Below are 26,474 nucleotides of genomic sequence, written 5' to 3'. Positions count from 1 at the left end.
TTTTATTTATTTCAGTTGTAAGCAATGTCAGGAATTTTAAGTGATATAATGTCCATGAGCCATGAACTGTTTCTACCATGCTAATAGTGACTCAGTGAGTTCCTAAAGTTGAGCTCTTAAAACTGACCTTTATATCAGGAACCCGCTAGTATGAGAAAAAGTGGCCCAAGGGTGACCTGCTACCAAGACTATGGAGCTTCAGCTGTCATAACTATATTTATAGTTATTGGTAACTTAATATAGGAAATGATTCACCTATTAAATCTCTTAAGTCATTTCTTTGTGAGATACTGGCTAGCAAGGTTGTTGGCAGTAAAAATTGTCTGTTCCCTTTCCTTAGTAATGTAAGTAAAAAGGAGTTTGCCAAAACCCAGTTTCTTTCTCTATCCTTTGTCAGCATCTTTCGCTGGAGCCTTTTTGCCTTCCCAAAGTAGATCTTTCCCTAGAGCCCTTTGAGGGGGAAGTCTGTCCCCCTCTCTGACCCTTAGAGGCTTAAGCAGTTTAGGACTTACATGTGGTGCAGCAAAACGCACCAAAGAATCTTCAGGATTTTTGAAGTTTTGTAGACCCTCTTTTCATATGACTGGTTTCTTGACTTTGGCCGTGACTCTGCCAAATGGCTTCAGAAGTGGTGTTTATTGTGTCAGCAAGTTTCCTACCTCAGTTCGCCACAAATGCTGCCTTTATTGCCTGGGAGAGAGCCGTGCTATTAATGAGTACCCACCTGCCTACCTTTCAGAGCCAAGCAGGACACAGCCTTTACTCTGCAGCTCCATGAGCTTCCACATAAATCCACCAGACAGAAGCTTTTATTCAGAGCCAGACCTCACTCTGATTCCTTGGGACTAAAATCCCCTTCTCAAAGCAAAGATTGGCCTGCCCAGAACCATTTCCCCCTTATCTGTTGTTCCCGTTGCTGAGTTTGTTCCTACCTTTTCAGTAAAGCTCTGGGATGTAATGACTCTAAGTAGCTGCAGAGGAGGCTGACTGCATCCTTTCACAGAACAATAGCTCTCATCTCTGTTCATTAAAGAAAAGGGTTTGCTGAATAGAAGGATCATAAAATAAAATGCTTATGCGTGGTACTCTTTGCCAGTGTTCTTCCTGAGACAGCTAAGCCTCAGCAAAGGGGAGCTTGCATGGAAAAAAAAAAAAAAAAAAAAAAAGATAAAAATTGCTGGGCATTTCAATTGTTTTTACCTTCACTTTGTCTCTGGCCATAAGCAGAAGGATGCTGGTTTGTTGGGTGTTCAGTGGCCTCCTCTTCCCCTACTGTTATCCCCAAGATGGGCTACCCATGCGACCTGCCCCACTGGTTGGGGCAGATTCTGGCTTGATGTCTTAGGAAGAGTTATCCTGCTGCCCTCAGTTAAATAGTTGCTGAGGTCCAGCCTCCAGTTGTTCATTTGTGGGTGCTGCTTGTGATCAGCTATAGTGGAAATGAGCTTGTGGACAGTCAGTCAAAGGGCAGCGGTGGTTGCTTGATTGTTCTCCAGGTGGAAAGTACAGGACAGGTTACTGTTTTCCTTACTCTGCCTGCCTCCTCCAGAGTAAAATCTAATTAAAGGACTAACTGGACATTGTCCCTTCAGCACCTGATCTGTGACGTGTTTGGGATATGCCACCAAATATAGATACTGCTCTAGGACCGGCCTAACACTTCTAAAAACAGCACAATTAATAGCAAGGCTTTCTGTAGAGATAAGATATTTTTGGTAAGGTATATATTATGAGCTGTTAAGTAACGACTATTGCCAGTAGCTGAGAATTTCAGTTATGGATAGAGTTATTGGCTAAGGCACAATATTGGGCTGTGGTGGAAATGAGTAGACCTCCCACCTGAATTTCATCATACACAAATGAAACGAGGAGGGGAGATTATAATTACCAGCCCAAATCCAGGGTTAGGAAAATGTCTACCTTTCTGTTTAGGCCTGTGAAACAGGTTTTCGTAAACATGAACTCTAGGTGTTATTGGTGATTAACAAAATGTCTTGTAGCGTGCACATATGAGGTGTCTTTCTGACAATGGCTGATAAGTAGTAGAGGGCCATGGGGTGAAGGAAGGACCAGTACATTTAACTTTATGCCAGGATGCTTAATCACTGGGTTAAGGGTTTACAGTTCAGGCCAGGCCCCTTGCGAGGCTGGCTGATCTCACTTGCTGCGGCAGGAAAAGCTGCAGCCCCTTTTACAGAGCACAGGACATGCGGAAGGTCTTCTGGTTTGCTACTTTAGCTCTGAAGACCTGCTGGGAGAGGGGGTCAGGGGAGCTCAGAGAGGTCAGAGAGCTACTGCTTGTTTGCTGCTCCTCTCCGCGTTTTACCCTTGATGAGTGGGTGTGCAAGGCTCCATAAAATAGTTTGTATATGCGAATGAGCAAACAAGTGAATTATCAAGAACTATCAGTTGGGGAGGAAAAAAAAGTCAAGTGTCTTATCTTTCCTGGAGGCATATGCTACGACCAGATAAGCAGTTCATCTTCCCAGGTATGTTCCATTAAGTATATTATCCAATCAACTAAGATATATAAGACATATTGCAACTCTAATCTCCTCAGGCAAGTAGTATTCAATTATACTTACGATTTTAAAAAGAGAAATATCCTGAGCATTTAGAGTGCTTGCATTTTTGGCACTCAGTCTTGTTATGTGAAGGCTAATAAAGAACATTCCAACTAAGAAGGCACAGGACAGGCAGATGAAATATTGAAAAAATCATATAAGTCCTGAAGTGGAAATGTTAACCATCCCTCAAAATGGTTTCCTGACATCTTATCTAATGTTTTGAAATCAGGTCACGAATGGAGAATGAGAGAGAATTGCCATCCATTTCTGTGCCTACAGTGTATGCTTTGTGTGTATAGTTATAATTAAAATAGACATGCTGCCGAATACTTTGTTTGCAAGTGCCCTTTCTGTTTTAAAAGTGCATTCAATGATGTACTTTGTTTTGATATGTAAATTGCTTTTTGGATTGAATACTGTTCAGACAGACCAATTTTCCTACAATTCTTCTAAGCAAATATTAGAGATGTCGGAAGTCTGTCTGTCCCAGCTCCTGCAGGACATCTTGAAGAGATGACGGCTCTGCCACGTAAGATGTAGCAAATCAGCAGATAAGTTCGGTCACAGACAGGTTCATAATTTGGTAGGAGACTACTACTTCTATTGGTTTGACTTGAAAAGAATCTAACATAATATCTTTGGAAGTTTATGGGAAAAACTTTGCTTTGTATGTGTTACTGGAAGAACTTGCAGCAGGGGTTACAGTTGAGGTTATTTACTGCCTTCCCTTATCAAACCCTATTTTCAGTTGTGTATCTTCCGCTAAGCTTTAAATATATTGGCAGAAATGTCAATGTCGGTTAGATGAGCTAAGCTATAAATACTAGGATATTTCAGCCTACAAAATATATCCAGTATTTAAGAGAAAGAGAGATTAAGGGAAAACATGTTGTTTGGCTGAGTATTCCAGATAAATGGTACAGCCTTTCACTGAGACGCTCTAAAGACTCGATGAAGAAGGGAAGCATTTCCTAAATTTCTGTATTCCTCCATCCGAAGTTCATCCGAAGTGACCCACAACCTTCTTCATTCAAACGGCCATTAAAAAATGTTGTTGTGAGTGTACATATTCTACTCTACCTCCTGCCGATGGAATACACCACCAGTATCCTTATTCTTTGTATCTGTATTTGGCCAAGCTATAAACGTCTAAAAATTCATGCATATTTACTAGATATTTTCTTACATTTTAGCATCTACTTTCTTGAAAGGTCCTTTCCTTTTTGCACAGAGCATGTTCTACACACCCATGCATATGATTGCACATGCAATGTTATTTTCCCCACTCTTTCCTTTATGTTCCCCATCGTTTCACCAGCACTCAACAGATGTCATCTCTGAACTGAGAAGGAGCCAATTCTGTGCTCCTTCTTTCTCCTCTTGCATGTAGGTGCAGCACAAAAGGTGAGGCTGCTTGTGGCCAAACAGATTCTCCCCTATGTCCCCTCCTCTAAAGCCTTTTTTTTGCTCCTTTCTGGTGATCTGAGCAAAGGGAAGTAGTTGTTCATTAGCATAGATGGAGAGCCAGTGCCGGCAAGTGAATGGTGAGAAATATAAGCGTAGTCTATGTGTCATCCCAGGGAAGGTCCCCTGGTAGAATGGGATTCTTCAGCCAAATCGATATGCATTAGTCTGCTTTTTAGATAGGCAGATTCTGCCTACAGATATTTAGTCTTCACATACGCCTTTCAGTGTGACTAGTCAGAGCTGAAACCTTGCAAAAGTTAACAAATCTTTAATTAGCCCTATGTGATCTGGAATTGAGCAATGCATAAGGTAATTGCACAAGAAATTAAATGTTTGCAATCACAGAGAGAAACTGAGATCTGTGGATAAGCTCAGAGAATGTGTTTGGCCAAGTTTGGTCTTAGATATTCTTAAAATACCTAGTATAACATCCATTTGCAGAAGAACTAAATTTATTAAGGTAAGTAGACAAGTTATTAAAGATATGTTCTTATTAATGGGAAGAAATATATGCACTTGAGCTGAAACTGGAAGCTGACATCAGAGCAGTATATTCCCCTCCGTACACTTCTCTGTACTCGATAGTTGTTTTCTACTCCATTTCTATTGTTCTCAGAGCAGTTCTAACCTAATCAAGCAGAATACTTCCTCCCCCCCCTTTTTTTTTTTTTCTCCACTTCCCCTGCGCCCCCAGCTACAGCTCAAGGCTTTTTGTAAGTTATGGTTTTTGGAGACTGACTTTTCCCCTTGCTTACAGTTTCCCAACATAAAACCAAAATGAAAGAAAAACCCTAATGTGGTAAATAGGGCTTATTACTTAGCGATATTGCCTTCTATTTCCAACCTCGGGTTCCCAGTGGGTCCATACGCTTCCTCGCCAGCTAACTTTGCAATGAACTGTTCATCTCTTTCAAAGAGAAATGGCTTTTCAGAAGATAAGCAGTTAAGACAGCATTAATAAAAACCTCTGTTGCAACGCTTACCTTCTGGTGGTCACTTGGGAAATGCTGCCTTCTTTTACATTACTTCTTTCACATTACTTCTTTCCTGTATTATGCAGGAAAGAAAAGTATTTGTCTGGTTGTCCCCACAGCTTTTGCAGTCTAAATCAGGCCAGTCACAGATACTTAGGTCATGCTATATGTTTCCTCCTGAATTCCAATTTTTAGAGAAGTTCAAGACTCCCAGCAGATGAAATTAATTGGGCAGTGAACTCTGAATCAGTTTGTTGACCTTCCTTCTCCCTTAGTCTTTGTTTTTTTTGTCCTTACTGAATAAATAGCTTGCAGCAATCCAAATGTCAGGAATTTCAAATGGCCAGTTTGTAAATAAGCACCCTACACTACCAAAAAATGCTACACACAGATTATTTCACTTTTTCTAGTAGTTTGATAGACCAAGAAGAGTAGCATTCCTGTTAAAATCTCTGATCTCTCTCTGAGTTTTAGTGGAAGAGTCTGTTACATTACGTACAACGTGGCTGCTGTTACTCAAACTCGAGAACTACTGAAGGAGCAGTACGATTATTTGAAGTAAACAGATCTGAACTCGTTCTGTCACAAAACCAAAACTTTAATTAAACTTTCAAAACTAGATTTCTTTCTTTGTTCATAGAATAATAGCTGTAATGATGGATCTGTTAGGTGGAAGCATTATGGAAAAATAAAGGAACTTTTCTCTTAATTTTTTTTCCTCTTAATTTTTTTTTTCACCCTACATTTCTATTATATCTTCACCATATATATAGAAGATAAATACTGTATTGTATTGTTTGCCCTATGGCTTTACGACCAGAAGGCATTTTCAGATGACCTATATATAATGTCTCCTGCCTAAGTGGCAGTTTTTACCTTTGATAAGCTGGTACTGAACTGAAAGTCCAACTATTAATGAGATAATCAAATTTGTCAGAGTTAACACTTTCTACTAAAATCCATGTATGCGACAGTTTGGTACACTGTAGTGTGTAAAGAACACTACTGTCAGGAAGAGTAAGGCAGAAATAGCTAATAAGGGGAGTCTGATACAAGCTTGCAGCTGAAGGAAACCGTACCCTCTGCTGTGAGACTTGGTTACTCTATCAAGAGTACGTCCCTGTCACTATCTTGGCTAATTACCATTGTTGCAACTGAGGAAACGGCTATTTTGCAAATAATAATATCCCTTGATCACCCGCAGTGCAGATCTGGCGTTATCTTTTAGCGCCTGTGTAAAACCTCAGTATAATTGGTTGTGACTAAATCTCCCATGACAAAATTCTGAAATGATTTTTCATCTTGGCATCTCAGATGCATACCCTGCGTGCCAAATTTTCAAGCATTAGTTCAAAAATTGCTTGAGGATAGCTTATAGGGTCACTAATGCACCTGAATGGCATTATTAGAAGTTTCATGAAAGATAAAAAATATTTGGGCCTAATGAATATTTAACCAGAAGTACATTAATGCTTTTTTATTATTCATCAAAGTTTATTGTTCATCATCAAAGTAGTCTGTCAGATTAAATTTTATATAGAATGGGGTATCCTTAACTATAGAGGCTTTTCTTTTTTTGGTTGATTATAGAATTTAGGAAATATTCACAGGTATCTCTGTAGGATATTTACTGAGCTTCATTATTATTTACTGTCACTTCAGACCTAAATCTCTAGGCTTTTTGTTTAAGGAAAAGAGGTATGATCTTGCACACTAAATACTTGTCTTCATTTCCATATTGCCTTAGCTAAATATCATTGATGTATGCCCTCAGCCCTCATCACTATTTTAAGGTGACGGAGGAAAATTAAGCATGGTGTGGTTTTGATTTCACCAGAAGCTGCTTCCTCCAGGAACAAGGTGCTGCTGTTGGGAGGTGACACCCTGCCTCTGTGAAAATGGTGATCAGTTCAAAGTAGCAGTTCCCTAGAAGTTTCTGCTGTGATTTGGAATGCAGGTATTTCCCTAATTAAAGGTAATGATAATGAGGATGTGTTACTGCTCAATATTTTAAAAATGAAGTGATAGCAGAGACAGTTTCGTGATCACCGCTACCAGCATTTCCGTCATCTTAATGATATCTTCTTTTCAAGGACTGTTGCTTATTTCATATTAATCTTGCAAACTCCTGAAATGAAGGGAATGATACTGTAGTTTCTTGCTCTATATAACTTCATACCAAGAGCTTTCTCTTTCAGTTTTTAGTGTGCGAAACCCAGGTGTATCTAATCCAGAACAAATACATTTAATAGAAAAGGAAGAAAAAGGCAGAGAAGTCAAAAGTAACATATGCAAAAATATTTGCTCTGTGGATTTTGCATAGATGCTCAGCAAGTGGAGGCTCTTTAACTTTCTGATTAGGTTTCTCATGTTCATGAGATATATGCTGTTTTAAGAAGTGATGGAGAATAGTGAGGAACGAAATTTGTTCTTTTCTCCTTTCCTCTTTCAGCAGCAGTTTTAATGATATATCAAATCAGCAAGCCTTTAGAAAATCTCTCTTTCTTTTTAGAGAAATAGAAAATCTTAACCTAAAGAATTCTGTGGAAATATTGCCCGGGGATATCAAATTTATTCTGCATTTTAATGAAATCACAAATGAGTCAATTTAAAAGTAGTATACCATAAGCTGTGCTTCCTTCCTACATCAGTTCATAAACATAGAAGGATGTATACCTAGGGGAACCTTGGTTCCTCTTACATGCAGGGAGCAAAAATTCTAACTAGGAATACATATTTTTCCGCACTCCCTGTGGGTAAACATCACAGAAGAAAACCTAGTTAAGTTTCATTTCTAAGACACAGAGCTTCTTGTCAATCATTGTTGTTAATAAGGTTTGGAGACAGAAGCGTGTCACTAGGTGTATCTGTGTAGTCTTGCAATTTGCACTGAGTCGCTGGAGCGTAACTCTTACCTAACAAACCTTACAAACCATAATATCAAAACATAAGACCAAGAAAAGTCTTATTGACTAACAGCTTGTTTAGCAGAAAGTTTCCAGGATTCTACGCAAACAGCAACTCTGCCTCTAAAGGAACCTTAAAAAGACCAAAATGAAACAAACTTTGAAGACATGTTTAGTAATCACATATAATTGAAATAGAGATTTGTAATTTCTGGGTCTTCTAAATGGACAGTTTTACAAGTTAGAAATGACACACGCTGGGAGGTTATAAACGAACCCTTGTGTAATCGTGGTTTGCTTTTGTCAAAACTAGATCCCCAAACTCTGCTGAACTGCCCTGTGTATGTAAGTATTTCTAAAATAGTATTTGTGTTAATTGACGTAATCAGGCATCAGTGGTTACACCTGACATCTTGGCTGTCATCCGTTAAGTCACACGATGATACCCTGCTTCGGTTGACTGTTCATTTTGTTTAAAATGAGCAGGACATGATTAGGGTAATCCTCGTTTGCCAAAACTTGGGTCCTAAATCTTGTCTCTTTTGATAGCATCGACTGGTCATAGTCATATTTAGTGAACAGAAGGTATACTTTGACCATTGTTAACTTTTTTTTTTTTTGATGACTCTGAGTACTATTATGCTTACATTTCTCCTAAACCAACCATCCATATGACTTCAGAAAAGTCGAACTTACAGCAAGAACTGCAACTTTTTCATTCAGGTTAAGCAGTCACACCAGTAAGTCTGTCAATTTAAATGGAACTGTAGGTGCACTTAATAGACCTGGCATTACCTGTGCTCACAATAGAAACATTCTTTGAAAACCGTTACATTTATTCTCATTGATTCAAAACTGTTGCTTCATTGTATTATTAGAAGATTCCCTGGTTTTTTGTGCGGTGCAGCTTAGCATAGCGTGTGGTGTATGGACTTCGTATGCTCAAATTACATAAAGATGGTGCTTCATGAACCCAGCCACAAATACAATACAGCATGGGGTTTACGTTGCAGGAGCAATCTCGAGTAATTCTTCAATTGGGTAGTCAGTCTTGAGTGATCCTGAGTAATTCTTAAATTCATTTTTGTTCCTGAAATGGGGGAAGCAGTATAATTTTTGGAAGTGTAGAAGGAATAGTCAGACTTAAGAGTATGAAGGTGGACTTTAGCACTTACTGCATTTATTGCGGAAGTGTCTTGTCCCTAAATTATATATAGACTTAATTGGCCCATAAAGATACTGCTACGTTTCTCATTGCCGTGAGTAGCAGTAGAGAAATTAAGAGATCTGCCATCTGAAGTGCTGATCCACCATCATCACAACATGATTTCCAGAAGATGTTTTACAAACATTACCATGTAGTGGGAATGCTACAGTAATACATACTCTCGTTAATTCCTGTGAATTAATATTTTTTTTTAGCATCTCTTAATTTCTGTGCTGAATCAGTTAGAAATGGTCACAATATTTTAACAGCTTTTCTTCTTCTAATATGACACTTCTGTTTGAGGTGAAAGTTGTGCTCTCCTCCATCTCTAATTAATTGTGCCAGCAGCCATAACATTTTATTATGTGATTCATACAGCTTTTATTTGGCATGAAATAGAAGTGAGGTAGCTTTGGGGTATGAGCTGTTCCAAGTGCAGAGCCTTTTATTTAATTCTCTTTAACAGCACCTTAGAAGATATTTAAAAGATTCCTTTTAGTCTTGCTCCAGTATTTTTGCGGACCTTGGTTGTTGTTCTTTTCAGAAGTTGATAGCTGGCAGTTCAAAGACCAGCCATCCTGGTGATATCCCTTTTCTTCTGCATGGGCTGCGCGTCTCCAGCCCTGCAGTATGGTTTTGCCAGTTGGTATCTGCTCTCTGCTCACCATGGCATGATGACAGGACCTGCCAAGAGAGTCAGGATAAAACCAAGCTTAATCCACAAACCAGCCAGCTGTCATTCAGTGTTTCTCTTTTCTCAGCTCTAGGTCTGTAAATATGTTGCAGTGATATCAGTTGTGGCCAAAACAATTATCAAGGAAAGTAAACAGAAAGAGAAGAGCAGAACAGACTCTCTAGATCAGCTCCTTTCTCTCTGGCTTTCGTACAGGGTATTGACTCAAACCACAGTGTCATAGCGGATATACCTCTGCCAGGGCACCAAGGGAAAGGATAAGTTCCGATTACAGAGAGAGAAAGAATTTAAGATTACAGTTTGCTTTCTTTCTAGCGGCAGCAGAGTCATGGTTAGTCTTACATTATTGCACAACACCTTGAATATTGGTTTTAATTACAATTCAGATCATTGTGTTTAGTAATAATGTCGTATCTAAGATATCTCTATCCAAGATTAGAATAAATTTAGTTGAATGTTTTCCATGGTAGCAGCCTTTAACTCATCAAGACAGCTATATTAGATAAACAGGGTGATGACTTTTTGGTTCTACTGGTTGATTAGCAAAGGCTGGATCTATTTGGTTTAAACATAATATGAAGCAAGATGAAGGGGAGAAAAAAATATGTGATGGAATCATTTGACATAGCGTCTTTAAATCTCTGCCTTCTACATAACATCGTGTTAGTTCAGTATTAAAAAATAAAAAAGGTTCAAAATGTAGATGGTGTTAAGTCACAATAGTTGCTGAAAAAAATGGATGAAAGTGGAATAGCAACCCAGCATTTTAACATCTAGTAAAGCTGAGATCTTATTTCTGGTTCGTGGCAGGAGAACACAAACAATCAGGCAAAGCCTGGGAGTCTGGGTCGGCAGTGGTAAGAACTCATCTGTCCTGTCCGTGCGCTTCTGTAGCAACCAAAGGAAAGATTAATCTTCGGCTCCTGTGACATTGACACCTATATACAAAAAATAATTTCATTGGAGAATAGTTACTATTCACCCCTGTGGCCATTACATGAATATTTAGCATAAGATCAAAATGGTATAACCATGTTCTTGCTTCTGATTCAAAACACACTATCAGGAGTGATTTGCTGTTAATATCAGAGAGCCTCTAGGTGACAACTGCCTCTCAGAAACCAGCCTTCATAAAATGGCATTCAAATGCGGTCTGATTTGCAAATGCATAATTCTCCAGGGCTTTCTATACAATAACCTCAGATACTAAGTACAGTTTTGTCTTCCCAGAAGATGCTTTGGGAGGCTCTGTGCTTGAAGTTTATTTTATTCGTGTTTTGTAACTTACTGATATAATTCTTCAAAGCAAATTTCTTAGACCTTTTTCGTGTTTAAGATCTATTGATTTACCTAGAAACAACTTCAGAAAAAAAACAACCCCACAATCCAAACGGGCTGAAGTATTAAAACTGGATGGGGGGTGGAAGAACAAGTCTGGTAAATGTACTTTGAATTACAGTAGCACTTGCAAACTTAAGAGCTTTGAGCCAAGCATAATCTAACTTCCGTGTATACAGGCAGTTTCTGATTCTTTTCTTTCCAGAAAATTATGTAAAACCCTGATTCAAAATGCAGACTTTTCAGAAATCTCTGTCCTTCAGCAGATTCCAAAAGGTCAAAACTGTCATTCTGCTATTTATGGGGTACCATTCAAAACTGCAAGCTGGATCTTGTGCCCGTTTTCCTCTCTTCTGTGTATTTTCTCTTAAAGGTTGGTATTTATTGGGAAAATTAAGACTAATAGGATAACGTCACATCAGTATCAGTGTCTTTGGTGGAAGGCAACAAATCTTTTTTTTTAATTCAAACTAATTATCTCTCCAACAGACACACACAAACACATGAAGTAGAGTGTGGTTTACAAGTTGCCTTTCTGTTTTGCTTCAGGTTTTCCAGAGCCAAGAGGGTTAGTGGCAAATAAATTTAACCATTTAGCTGTTAAATGTTAAACCTTGTTCCAGTGAGGATTGCATTGTGGAGTGGACTGTAGAAACAGAGCAAAATTGCAACACTCGCTGTCAGTACAGAGTATCTCATACTTTACTTTCTTCTGTGAACTTCCCTATCTGTATAGTTTATTGTAATAGCTTTGAACATAGCAAAACTATTAACTCCGGAGAGAAGAGTTTATAACATGGAACAGGAAGAGGAATATTTTACAAGCATGGCAGTGATTTAAGTATTTTGTAGGCAATTTCCTTGCTTTTAAGCAAAACTGATGAGAATACACGCAGTTTCTCAAATGTATGCGTGCTTTCAGGTTTTTACGCAGAAATTCCTAAGTGCTCTTCTGAATGGGGGTCAGCGGCCTGCGCTGGGTGTGGGCACATCCTTAAATGTAAGCACACAGTTACGTGCTTTGCTGATTTGCCCTAAATATGCTGTGTTGCTAAATATTACTTATTACTAAGGAAAGATTGCTAGGATAATGAAACATAAATGGTGCCTTTCCCAAGGGTATAATGCCCTTTATAAGATATCTTAATGCATCTGTGTAACGATATATAGCTTTTTGCTTATTACAGTACATTTACCTTTGCCTCGGATTTGGATGGAACATGTGCCATGCAGTATATTTGCACGGAGGTAAAATGAGGGAGAAAGTCTTGTCAAGAAATACTGTAGATCGTTAAATGAACAAAAAATGACTGCTAAAGTTTGTGGTCTGTATAAAGGAATATGTAAACTCAAAAAAATCAGGTTTTTCCACGTAACAAAGTATGGTTTCTTATTCCAAATGAAATATTAATTGGTAGAAAAATCTCACGCTAGCCATCAGTTTACAAGCTTTAACAAGAAAAGTAACCATTGGCTTGCTATATCCCCAAAAGCAGAAAATTAATATGGTTGGATATTCCTGTTCGAAGGAGGATTATCTTTCTTTGTTATCATCACTGAAATATTTGCTGAGGGTTTGCCCCACGCCTGTCAGTGTTCAGGAGGTATTTGGACTCATGCCCTTAATAATGTGCTTTAACTTTTGGTCAGCCCTGAAGCGGTCGGGCAGTTGCACTTGATGATCATTTTAGGCCCCTTCCAACTGAACTACTCGAATGGACTCAACTTCAGTCTATTCTCTTCTTTCTATTTTGACACTTAAAAATTGCCCCAGAGAGAAACAAGAAGATCAAAGATATGTGAAACAGTGGTAAGGAAATGTTGGAGAATATTTACAAAACCTTCGGTTCAAGTTGGGAATTACATTTAGTGAAAGGCTCACATTGAATTCTCTTTTCATACTATTATTTCCTTATTTATAAAAAGAAAGTTTCTAATCACCACAGGAGTTAGGTTCTTGAACTGCCTTTGATAGAAAAAAAGGTAAAAAAAAATAAACAATAGAGCCATATTCTTCAGCTTATTACACCGATTATAAAACTTGGCTTCAATAGCAAAGATGGGCACATGAGAGAATTTTCCCTTGAAGTCTTGAGTACCCATATGAGAGCTATTTGCAGATAAATCTCCATTTCAAGTATTCTAGAACTTGTCCCTGCCCAGCTGTGACATGCAGTCAGCACATCAGGCTGATGTTTTACCAATAGTATGAGCAAAACTTGTCCCCTGTTACCCTGTCCCCTGTGCCTCCTGGCACCAGGAGCAGCAGAGGGGCTCCCTGTTCTCTTCCTGCAGCTGCTTTATGATCTCTGTGAATTCAGAAGTATCTTGGTCTTAAAGGCTTCTGGATTATACCCACTTCTTTCTCCTCCCCGTGCCTTCAGAGGGAAGCTACTTGATTAGTCCTTTTCTATCCATTGTAGAAAGTCTCCTATGGGTTTTCTCAGGAACAGAATTCCAAAGGATTTAAATCAGCTGAGGCCAAACTATCTGTTAAACCGCTCTGCCAAATCAGCTCCTGAGCTTTAGCATCCTCACTTGCTGCTTCTTGACCCTCCTAAGATGATGAGCGGAGGAGAGGTTGCTCTCTGGTGCTTCCTCCCCTAACTCCCTCCAGCTGGAAGAACCGTAGAGACTGGGAGCACCGGTGTATCGGTCTTGCACCTGGATACCAGGAGAGCCGAGCTGTGTATCCTGACCCGAAGACCACGTCTCACTTCACATTCATATTTCATAGTAAAAGAAGGTCACGACTGAGCTTAGTACTTCTCTCCAGAATATGATCTCCCATTGTTCTCTTAGAGTTGCTGTTAAAATGGAAAAACTGGGTTTGTTTTGCAGTTACTTTGGAATGACATTACTTGTGTTATGAAATGATTTTACAGTATGAATAGTTTAGCTCAACCTTGACCTCCTTTATAAAGAAAGGAAAAACAGAAGGCTGAAGTTAAATTGTCCTTTTACTTCTAAAAACCCCTCCATTATCTCTGCCCTGGCTTAGTTCTCTTGCTATCAGAATATATGCGTACATACATATAAATGTTAAAAATAGGTGAATAAATCACACTAACCTGTGCACACAGAAGAAAAATGAATCCGAATTTCTGTCCTGTTTGCTTTATTGAACCTGCCTTTTTGTGTGGGAATAGAAGAAGAGTTCCAACCACGGATGCACAGAGGCAGGATCAAGAGTCTCACACCTGATGAGAAACAGGCATGGCAGGCGGAGGCTGTTACTGGTATTAGCTTGCTCAATTTGTTTAACAACAATTTGTTGACTAATGCTTGCACATGTTTAAAGTCAGCCTGTTCTCATCAAAGCAAACATTCTTAACTACTTTTACTGTAAGACTGAAACCAAGATTTGGGCTTCCATTTTCGTCTCCTTTCTTTTCCTCAATATGAGTATCGAGGCCTTTTCTGATTATATACGCGGGCAGACGACCTGCCGTCTTTTGTCATAAAGTTTTGTAATTTAGTTATTGAGAGGATTTTTTTTTTGTTCTAAGTAACAATTAAATTACCTCTAATTAATGTTTTAGTAAGAACACATTAGATTTATTACTGAAAATTGGAAATAATATTATTTTCTAATTATACTTAGTAAAATCATTTTGATATAATATCCTTTAGTTTTCAGAATAGGACTTGATTACTTCCTCTGGAGAAAATAAAGAGAGCAGGAAGCATAATCTTTCTTGATTTATTTTTAATTAAAAACCCCACCCATTTTCATTGATAGTGATGTACATCGAGATCCACCTCAGAAAAGCGGCTTGAAACAGTCCTCCATATGTGTATCAGGTTATTTGCCAATGCTATACTGATACTATATTTGTTTTCAAATGTGCTTCAAATTTACTGTGTTATGTGTTGGACTACAGCCACGAAAATCTCAAAGAAGGGTATCATTAAAGCGATTTGCAAAGGACGACTCGAGGATTCCTATGGTCATGCGAAGCTCTAATAACGTTCTCCTTGTGCTAGCGATAGTTTGGTGGGACGCTTAGGGGTGTGCAAGGCAAAAGACGTTGCTGATACATTTCACTAATGAAAAAAATAAAGAAGTGGAATTTCAGTGAAAGATGAACAGAGACGGATAATAAATACACTTGTCAATATAGACAAGCTTTATTTATATACTGGTCCTGGAAATGATTTCTAACAGAAAATTGACCTTTTTTCTAGCTGGGTTTGAAAGGATAAGTGAGAGCACGCTGGCTTGCAATGGAGCACGTTCAGAGGTTGGACCCCTGTCCACCTCTGTTATGCCTACAATCGCACCTACCTGTTGCGGCTGCTGATTCTGTTTTTCACCAATTCCTGACTAAGCAGCAATTACCTTCAGTGCAGGACAGCAAGGGGTATACAGGGAAAGAAAGAACATTTTATACTCCTTGTAGATTCTGTAGACTTGCACTTTTATTTCACTTGCTGGAAAGAAGCACAGACGATCAAACAGGCAGCATTAGGTTTTGATTTGGGTTTTTTTTTTTTTCCTTTGTTAGTGTCCTGAGACACTAACATTTTTCAGGCTGGGAGATTCAGGTTTCAAACGCTTTTGTTTCAAGTGTCATTGCTTATCACTATGATAAAAAGACATCGCAACTGAGAGAAAGATAGTCATCTGTGTATATACTCAGCCCCTCTTTGCAGTGGATATTTTCAAACCCAAGATCCTGTTGAATTTGAAGTGCATGGAGGTTGATTGATGCCGTAATTGATTTAAAGCTGATTTCTCTTAGAATTGTCATTGGAAGACCAGAGGTGATAACACAGCTTTCACGATGAGCGCTGCATATGGTTTACTGATAAGGAAGTTGGAAAGGAAATACTATATTTAAAAACCTTCAGGATGGAAGGAAGAAAAAAAGCCCTGACTGTGCTAATGTTTCTGCTGGATCCAAACCAGCACAGAGGCCTGCGTAAAGGCCAAAAGGCTGTGAGCAGATCAAAGCAAAGCAAAAGAAGTTTTCAGAACAGCAGCACTTACTTAAGAAAAAAATGCATATAACCCCCCCCCCCCAAAACGTACTGCTAAATTACTATAAGACTTCGATATTCCTCAACATACTGTGACAGATTCCTCTGATGTTACTGTCTAATTTACCTTCTACAGTCAGTTTAGCCCAGCTGATTTGAAACTCTGACACACAGATTTATAGATGCTTGTATGTGATTTTGCATTTTAAAAGGCATATTATTTTAGGCTTTGCTTTCTAGTTTTGATAGCTCTTTGAGTGCCTGAAAATGGCACTTTTCTGTAATTTTTTAATTCATTCACACCTCAAGAAGAGCTTGAAAAATACTTACCAGTCTGTTCTTGAAATGTTTCTGATACCCTGAATGGGAAAATTCACTAAAACCGGCAGGCACTTTTAGAAATCTTAAACTGATACATCATGCTAATAATAAAGAACTCATACAATGTAATTTGTTAATTTAATTTATGATCTTTATGTGGAAGATGAATAACCCTCCCAAGAGTTGTGCCTTGATTCGCTTACCTGTCTTAGAAACTGGGATTTTGGTTGTGTCATCTCCTTCCCAAGTGCAGTTGGACATATGTAGTGCCAGCAGGGGCTATTCTGCCTCCAAGCTTCTGATTCTTTATAGGTCTGCCAACACTTTGGAACCCTTATATAGAAACACATGAGGTAAGCAAATGTTATTTATAGCATTTAATATGTGTTAGGTTTTCTTGGTTTTAGTGGTGATATCTCTTGAAACTTGTTTGGCTATAAAATAAAAGAACAGTGACAATTAAGTCTATTTTATGCAAATGTAGGTAATGATCCATTAACCCATGGTATCAAAGCTATTTTCATATTCATCATTCAGTGACCTTCTAATAAGGGGAAAATAAATACAATTCCAGACTATTCTGTTGAACTAATTCATTTTCTAACAGTATAATAAGCTTGTAGTAAAATAATCAAATTTTGAAATCTGAATGAGGAATGAGGAGCTTAGTGTTGGACAGTCCCAGACACACTTTAAAGGAAAACAAAACAAAATCTTTAAAAGTGAAGTGTTTTGATTTTGGCACTTGGAGATCAGAGTGTAAAGAGCAGCAGTGAATGACAACTGTAACGGTGATAACAAAAAATCTGTTGTAAGCACAGTACATAGTATTAGGAGACAATGAAATTGGGGTCTCTCTTTTTTTAAACATTTTTCTGCCTGTCTGCATATCTTGAAAATACTTGTGACTGGAAAAGGTACCTGCATCTTCTGTTTTATCCATATGGTCCCATAGTAACAGATGCCTGAAATGGCTTAGGAAAGGTGTGACTCATACTATCTGCTGGATTTTTCCTGGCATTTTTTCCCTTGATTTGTCAAAATATTGCACAAAAGAATGTTCATTTATAGGATTACAGACTAAAACCTACATTTAGAAATGCTGTCATAAATGCCTGTGTGCAGTCTGGCTGTCTTTCCTGCCAAGGACTGTTAATGCTTAAATTAGCCACCTGATGGTCTGGTGCCTTGTTGTTCACAAATGTCAACGGCTCATGAAAGAAATACCAGTTTTTTTTTCATCAATTCACAGAATAACATTCTGAGTGAGCTCATAAACCCCTCTAATTGCTGGCTAAAATGTGCGTGTACTTTCTTCTGCATTGTCTGGCGCTCCATTGTAGGTTAAATGGCAGCACATAGAGCTGCCCCCAAGACTGCAAGGGAGGACTCTTCAAACCTTGTCTCTTTGAATGAAAAAGTGCCGAGACAAGAAAGCAGCAAACTAGATCTCAGTCTTGTTTCTTTTTTTCTGGTTATAATTGTATATAATTCTTAGGTAAAGAATTCAAATTACAGGCTTTCCCCCTATACAGGGTTTATTCAGCAAAAGGCATATTAATTTTCCATGTTTTTCTTCCATTGAAGTGGACTTGGTGTTTAAGATGATTTTTTTTTTGTCTTTTCCATCTCCTCTTTGCCCTCTCCACTCCAGCTCTGAATTCCCCCAAATCCAAAACCCCTATCAAAGCCTAAATAAATGAAAAAATAAAATAAAATTAACTGTTTCTAATTTGGGAAGCAGTATTTAAGAAATTTCATCTTCTAATAACATTTTTCCTGAGTTGTCAAAAAACCCCAAAATCAAATTGTGACATGTTTCCTGTAATGCTATTTAATTTCTAAAATCACATTACCAAAATAGCTACTTAATTTGTACTTTTCAGCAACTTTAAACTACTCTTCTACTGTAGTCTTAGGAACTGTTCCTTGGAAGACATTTTACTTCAGACATAAAATTACCACGTCCTCAGTCTGATTGAAAATGTGATTTTTACAGCTCTCTACCAAAGTATTCTGACAACCAGTTAATCAGTTTGGGTAGCTACAAATACCTGGAATTGCCGTAGCTCACTAGCAGTTTATTCCACAGTAAGCAAATGGAACTGTTTTCAAAGAAATAGAGGCTTTAGTGGACAGCCTGAGAAAACAGAGTGCCCAGATGGAATATTGTCACCGTTGATGTGTTTGTGTCAAGCACGAAGATGAATTTTGCCTGTGTAGATCTCTGCCTGGCAGAGCCGCCGGAGATGTCCTTCAAATCTCTGCCTCCTCTTGACCTGGTCCAGAAAGGCTAGTCAGCATAAGCGAAAAAGAATGTTCTTAATACTAGTTTAACAGTATCACATATTCAAACTTTCAAATAATCAGAACGTGGGAAGAACATATGCCTAAAAAGAGGCAGCTGATTGGGATGGGACTTCTGAGGGGACAGAGTCTCTGTGGAGGCAGGAAGTAACAGCAGTCCTTGGAGGCTTGCTGTGCTTGCGGTGGGATTACGATTCCCAGAGCACCCTCACACAAGGGGAGGTAAAAGGGAATTTTTTATTAAATATCTAGTCTCTTGAACATCTTTATGTTTCCAAAATCTGCAGCAAATAAGACAAACAGCCTTTCTGATTCCTCCTCTCAAAGCCTCATCCCTAGGTTTGGTTTTGTCCTATTCTGTTTCCAACAAGGACAGGCCACCAGAAACGGGGAGACGACCAAGTGTGGCTGTTCCCAAGGTGCAGAAGGAACCCAGGGCAGGCTGTGAGGATTATTGCAATACAGTATGTTGTTGGAGAAAGAATATATTCATTGTTTTTCTTAACTGACAGTAAGCATTTAAAGCAGTTATTTTAATTGCCCAAACTGAATTTGACCAAGGTGGGCCACACTTTTTAAAAAGGTAGGGAACCAGTTAGCCAAAGACAATAATTAACCATTCTGTTTTATTTCCTGCATGCTACGGGCGTGTGGGATGGTGAAGTGTCCTGCTTTCTGAGCGTGGGTGTACGTGAGCCAGCATTTGAAAATGCAGACGAGGGCACAAAGAGATCTGGTATTCACAGCAGGAACTTCAAACCTCGCGTCTGGCACGCGCTACTTACTTTTAATCGCTTGTGCTCTGAAAATCTGTTAAAAACTCGTTATGCTAGTTAAAACCAGGCAATAATGAGTCCACAAGTAACTGTTTGCTTTGGACCATAATGGAATATGGCAGTTTCCTGACTAGACTCAACCTGATGAAAATGTTGAAATATAGACGTTATGAACGCAGGAGGGTAACAGCTAAGGGTCGGCAATATCAACTAGTCACCCAACATGAACAGCATATAAAATGGCTGTACCAAAACATAACCGATTTGAGAGTTTTGCAGCATGTTTAATCTGTGTTTGAGCTTTTTTCTCAAGCCATATCGATTCCCTAAGCTTGTTAAAGTTGTAACTGATCATAATTAGAAGTAAGCTGTTGCAATAAGAGTACTTTCTTTTTAAAAGGCTACAGGACTTTGTATATAAATTATATATAGGATTAGGATAGGCTTGGTTAACTTAAACTACACCAATGTTTCTAAGAAATGTGTTATACCTTTTTTGTTTTTATATGGATTTGATAAGAAGTTCCTAAGGCTTTCTGGAATAAATAATTCTCTCTTTTTTTTTTTTTTGCCTCTTTCCTTGCCTGTATTTCTTTGTGGCTAAAAATCAATTGTCTAGATGACTCATTTTGTTTCATTTTTTGATGTTGGGGTGTTTTTTGTGGTTTTGTTTGTTTGTGGTTTTTTGTTGTTGTTGTTTTTAACCCCACACCTACATTCTAACCCTCTGAATTTATGTAATTTATTTCTTTAAAATTATATGAGAGAGCAGTGTCATCTAGACATGGCTTGAACTGATATTTTGGTTTGGAGGAAGGGTTGAGTTTTTTAAAAATTGATGAAGTATTTGTCTGTGGTTTGGTATCACACAAAAAATAGCTAGTCATCTCCGTGTTGGCTTGTGAAATCATCCTGCTTCTGCTACAGGACATCCATCGCATTCACTGTATTTAGATCAGTTGCTCTGCTCCAGCAGCGTACACTCTGAGAAACTAGCCGTTTCATTGTGCATTAAGAATTAATAGAAAAAAAGAGTTAACATGAGGCTTCTGTGGAGAATCTTGATATTGTGATCTTTTGTTATGCATTATTTACATATATTTGTTACAGTGGTGAGTGAAATGGGTAAGCATTTGGCATTTTAACACTGCATAGAGTACACTAATGTAGAAAAGAATTCAGGCGTGTTGAAATTGCTTCTTTGCCGCATACTCAATGAAATGCAAACATCTCATTGTCATTGTTATATAGGGTGGATGAAAGTGTTGGAGACATGCAGAATTTTCCTTTTTGATAGTATACAGAGTATTTCTTAGAAAATAAACAGAGTTCTGTTACTTTGAATGTGGTATCAGGGAGACCTCCAGCTCACCTCATGTTTCTTTGAGATTCTCTGAGCTGGAAAACACGTACAAGTTTCAAAGATGCTGAGTTCCTTGTGTCAGTGCAGAGCGTTATTTGTTGGGGTTGAATTACTCTACTGGTTTGCTGCTGTTCTCAGGGAACTGTCAATAAAAGAAATAATAAAAAATATAGGCACAGATTATCAGTAACTAAGAATATGGTTACTTTTAGTGGCGAAGTTAGAAAGGCAGTGAAGAGAAACTGCTCCTTTGGGTATTGTGTACTCTGGTTTACTAGCATTGCTGCTTCAAAAGCTTTGTAAAGAGGAAAAGGAAATCTGCTGGGCGCTGTACAGTCAAATGTTATAAGCAAGTGGTATTGCTTGTTTTGAAAAATTAGCTGATAAAAGAACGATTGTAATTATGTCACTGATAATAACGTTTTAGCAGAAAACAGTTAAATAATTTGCACTGATTTGAAATACTGTATTGTTTGTGGAAGACGGTTTACCCCTCAGAAAGAAGTATTTCTGGGGGGAAAAAAAAAAAAAAGTATTAAAAGAGATATGAGTAGTAAAGCAGTTACACCTATTTTCTATGCAATGTTTTTGACCAGAGTTTGAACTTTCCTTGAGATCTAAAACTTGTATTAGCTCCCATCTGTATCACTGCTGTCTTCAGTTACAGTAGGTTTACGTAAGCTCCTCATTTTGTTTTGATAGTGTCAAAAGTTTTCATCTTGACATCTGCAACATTTCATTTTTGCTTCATAATTTTGATTCATTTTTCTAGATGTATAAACTATGCCAAATCTATATTGTAGCAACATCTATTATTTTAATAAGATACATGTTTTTTTATTCTACATCATGCAGTGCAGTATAATATCCAGAAGTAGAAGGAAAATGAAATGACATTTCATTTGTTTCAGAACTTACAATGCAATTTGTGTTCTACAGGGATGTCAATTTTTATTTCACTGCAGTCTTTATTTTTAAATATATAAATATATGTGTGTGCTTGTGTATGAATATATGAATATATATATATATGAACAGGTTGCCCAGAGAAGCTGTGGCTGCCCCATCCCTGGAGGTGTTCAAGGCCAGGCTGGATGGGGCTTTGAGCAACCTGGTCTAGTGGGAGGTGTCCCTGCCCATGGCAGGGGGTTTGGAACCAGATGATCTTGACGGTCCCTTTTAACTTAAACCATTCTATGAATATAGCTATACAAACATAGTCTAAGAAATTTTAGGAACTATTTCCTTCTGGATGTTTTTAATCAATAGCTTTCTATTACTATCTGCTCTGCAATAATTTTTGTCAATAGCTGATGCTGTGTTCTTCAATTAGCTATATTGTTCTTTAAAAGCCTCTTCTCGACCACTAGCTCACTGGCTGGAGCATGCCACCGAAATACAAATGGTGATAGAAGCAGGGCCCGGAGATGCAGCTCTTCCCTCCACCCACGCATTAGAGTCAGGTTTACTTTTTTCCCTCTTTTCAGCTCAGTAACTACATACGTAATCCAGATAAAATGTGATAGTAGAAACAGATGGAGTTGCATAATACCCGACAGCATAACAGTTGGGAACCCTCCAAGGAGGTGTGAAAAAGGGATTAAAGTCTCCTCAGCTGGAGGAGGATGTGGACTGGGATCTCCCCTGGGGAGTGTTTTGTCAGCAGGGTAGGCAGTAGTAGGCAGGGGTGCACTTTTTTTTTTTCTTTTTCCGGAAATAATCAGAGCTCATCTACATGATGAGCCCGATAAGAGAAAGAGCTGAATGTAGTCTTGCCCTGATGGGTCTTGACCATAAACTTGAACATTTTGAGACCTCATTTTTGTGCCTGCTCTGTAAGAAGAGCTCTGGGTACCCGTAAGTGCTAGAAAGTTTGATGTAGGCTCTTAATGTTCATGGATGTAGATGCCTAAGGCTTCTTGAAAATGTGTTCTGGAGTTTTATACCAAAAATGTCAAAGTTACTTCGGCAATGGTATTTTTGTTGTTTGTATAGAACTGTTCTTTGTAATAACTAACATAACTCATCTGGGGAAGGTACAGATGCCAGACAGAAGGATAATGTTGTGCCAATATTTAAAAAGAGTAACTGCAACGGTCCTGGTGATTGCTGGCCTGTTAACTTGATATTGATCCAGAGCAAAATAATGTAGTGGTTAATACAAGGCTTGCTTAATAGAAATTTAAGGAAGATAATGTAATTAATGCCTAACAGCGTTAGCTGAGGGAAAATAGATCCTATCAAGCTACCTTGATATGGCTTTTGATGAGATTACAAGCTTGATTGTTAAAATAAAGATGTTGACATTAGTCATATGCCTTGGCAAAAACATCTGTAGCACATGGTACCTTAAGAAGAACAGAAAAACAACGCGTTGCAGTAGATTAAAAATAAGCAACTAATATATTTTAGAACAATTTTGTTTAAAAAACTTTGGCATCACTGAGTAGATGTGTTTTGAGGTTCTTTTTTTCTGTACTATTTAACACTTTTTATCACAAGTAATAAATATAAAAGGAGTATTCGTAATATTTTCAGATTAGACAGGGGTTGGGGATGCGGTTAGTGATGATAGTGACTGATCAGATTCAGAGTGGCCGGAATTTCTTGTGTGCAATCAAGCAGCATGCAAAAAAGCCCATGCCTTTATTAAAGCCATACTTTTCTGAAAGGAAGATGCTGCCTAGGAAGTCATTACTTTTGCAAGCGGTTATTTTGATGGAAATGAATTAAATATGAGTTCTTAGTGCCATCCCCTGGTATGTGTACACAAGGTGTATCAGGTAGGAATGGAAAAATGGTACCTCTGAGTTTTGTTCATTTATAAACACTGTCAGAAAGTCCCCTCTGTCCACAGTTCAAGGCACCTGTTGACAATTTAAACAATATTCGTAAAAGACTTCCTTCCAAGCAAAATGAGAAGTCTATATGCTTTTCCTGTAATGGAGAAGTGGGAGAAACTAAAAGATCTTAATTTGTCCAAATTGTGGAAGTGAAGGTTAAAGGCTGACTTTGTTTTTTGCATGGGGAACAGTAATTTGATAGAAATTTGGAGGGAAGGGGTACTTTACTGTCAATCAAATAATAGTAGCTAAAGGCTGAAACCATAGGTGTATGGTTTGGGCTGAATAGAGGAAAATTCAAACCATTTTTTTGCCATAGTTACAGAGGTGACTGGACTATCTCACTGCAGCGATCCCGTCCATTTTACACGGAGGGATCATCAGCATCATGGTGAGAACTGTGTATTTGTGAGGCCAGCTGAGCCACTTTCCAACAAAACATTCCAAAGGTATGGAGTCTGGAGCTTTGCTCGGTGAGGGCATCAAAACTTGGTCCAGCAAAAATTTCCAAGCACTGCCGTGTGGGTAAATATGCAACTCTCTCTTATAACATTTCTGTCTTAAAAGTAATGAAGTGGAAATTTCTGATAGCTAAAGACAAGTTACAAAATTCCATGCACAAACTGAAGAGTGGATAAATTTTGTCTATACTAATGCTGCCTATAAGATCAGGGAAAATGTCTATCAAGCTAAGGAATCAGCAATTGTCAAGAAAGAGCAATATATATATACCTCACTGGTATATATTATTTTGAGAAGCTTCAAGACAGAAATGACAGTAAGTGCATTTTTGGAAGGTGAGAAGAAATAGAAGATAGAACAAGCCCCATACCTGAGTTATGCAAGACAAATTCCCAATTCTATTTTTAGCAGGATAGAACAGTCATGGAGAATAGAGCAATATGCTATAAATGAAGAGTGCTGACAAAGCGTATGTTGTTAAAAACTGGGGAAGGATAATGAAATAGGACAGAGAAGGCTGAAATTTTGTCAGCATTCCATAACGCAAATGAAAAGAAGCCATTACAGTTGATCTTCCTTGAGGAAGTGGTCTACATTTATTCATTTCTTAAGTCAAAAAAGAGATTAAATGCTTCAATAAAAAAATCCTCATTTTTTACTTCGGTTTATTGTAAATATGCTCAGAGAGCTAGATTTAGAGTTCTACAACTAGAAGAGATGAAATGGAGAATGATTCTCAGAGAAGTTTTTTTAAAATTATTATTATTTTGTGTTAAATTAAGAGGTCCTTTTTGGGAAAGGGGAGAAGTAGCGGTTGATCATATAGGGAGAAGAGGAGAAACTGGCATTAGGAAAGTAAGTGCTATTTTTGAATATAGAATTGACTTAGAATTTCTATGCAAAATTCAGTTTTGTTTTAAGGGCTTAATTTAGTAAAATACGTCTCTGAAAGGATCCTAGACAATATTCTAAGTCTAGGTTTTCGGCACACATAAAATTGGCTTTCTTGTCTGCTGCTACCTTTGTGAGCACATAAAAATGAATAGCGTTCACTCACTGTTCATATGCTTAAACAATAAGCATTATAAATCTGTATTCAGGTATGTGCCCCTATGTGTAGTGCACATCCTCAAGATAGTCATGCTTTCGATATATATTTTTAAAATTATCTTATTGTTTAGTTTGCATTACTCTATCAAGCTGGATAAGTTCTGATTGTCTTGAGAGTAGGCAGGGTAATAAAACAAAAACATTAGTAAACCCCAGACTACAATTTCAGGTAAGCCTGAAGTAAACATGGTTAAATGTTCCTAAATACCTATATTCTTAACATAGCAATAATATATTTCATTTTTACAGACCTGTGTACTTTTGGTGTATGACCTGGTTTTGGGGTGAGGAGGAAATTGCTGAAAATAATCTAAGGCAAGCTTTTCCTTGTGCTGATTAGAAGTATGAAGAATGCTATAAATCATTCATTGGAGGCAGCCTTCGGAGTTTCCGAAATCTTCTGTCTTAATAGGAGATTCTGTCGAACATCTGAAACACCAAGGACCTCCTCATAACTGAGCCTCAGGCTCAATTAACTCTGTCTCTTACTGGTATTGACCAAACATTTCGTTGAAAGCACTACTATTTTTCAATTTTCTTCCATTCTTACTAAAAGAGTTTTTTTAAAAGTACAATAGGTTCCTGGTGATATCATATGGTCCCTATATTAATCTGGTTTTTTTCCATCCCTGTGGTGTAATTCATCATCAGAATGGCTTAAACACAAACACATACTCATCCTGCCTGGGCCTGGGATCCCTGTAATCCCCTGACCAGGCTGGCTAGCTGAACAAAAGGAAGCCTTAATTAAATTATTGCATAAATTCCCTTTGGAGAAGCTGAATAAAATTCAGTAGATGTAGGGTATCCAGCCCTGAGCAGATGTGAAAGGAAATCTGGAAGCCTAGTGAACCGGCAAAGAAATCCCAAATCTAAGCTATTGAAATCTGGTGCTTGGAGAAATGACTATTTTTGAAAGAGTTGCATCCCCTTTTGAAGCATTCTTGTTTTTTCTCAACCTAGCTGGTGGCTGGGAGGTTTGTTTGGATTTGATTAAATACATTGTACTTATGACGGACAGGACAGTTGGTGCAGAAGAGGGGAGCAGCCGGGTTTGTGCAATGGACGCATGTGTCAGAAGAGCAGCAGAGAAAGGTAGATGTGTCTCTGAGATGACGGGGTGCTGGACAACAGCAAATATAAGTAGAGCTTGTGG

At 38.1% G+C, this 26,474-nt stretch overlaps 1 protein-coding gene and 1 long non-coding RNA gene across 11 annotated transcripts in view; one reads left to right on the top strand and one right to left on the bottom strand.

Annotated features, from left to right (window-relative positions):
• The window catches only part of LRP1B (LDL receptor related protein 1B), a 743,839-nt gene that overhangs the window by 221,387 nt on the left and 495,978 nt on the right, over positions 1-26,474 (top strand). The gene's annotated exons all lie outside the window — the stretch shown is intronic.
• On the bottom strand, positions 9,485-16,728 carry LOC141746770 (uncharacterized). Of its 2 annotated transcripts, XR_012588481.1 has the most exons (4): positions 16,661-16,728; positions 15,442-15,587; positions 14,225-14,353; positions 9,485-9,805 (listed from the first exon to the last, which is right to left on the bottom strand). It is a non-coding gene; the product is annotated as an uncharacterized LOC141746770 (long non-coding RNA). The 2 variants fall into 2 exon arrangements; XR_012588480.1 differs by lacking the exon at positions 16,661-16,728 and having other exon boundaries at positions 9,523-9,805; positions 15,442-15,838.

The sequence above is a fragment of the Larus michahellis genome, chromosome 7 (assembly GCF_964199755.1).
Source record: "Larus michahellis chromosome 7, bLarMic1.1, whole genome shotgun sequence".
NCBI classification, from domain to species: Eukaryota; Metazoa; Chordata; class Aves; order Charadriiformes; family Laridae; genus Larus; species Larus michahellis.
The sequence above is the reverse complement of the archived record's forward strand: the minus strand, read 5'-3'. Positions and strand labels throughout refer to the sequence as shown.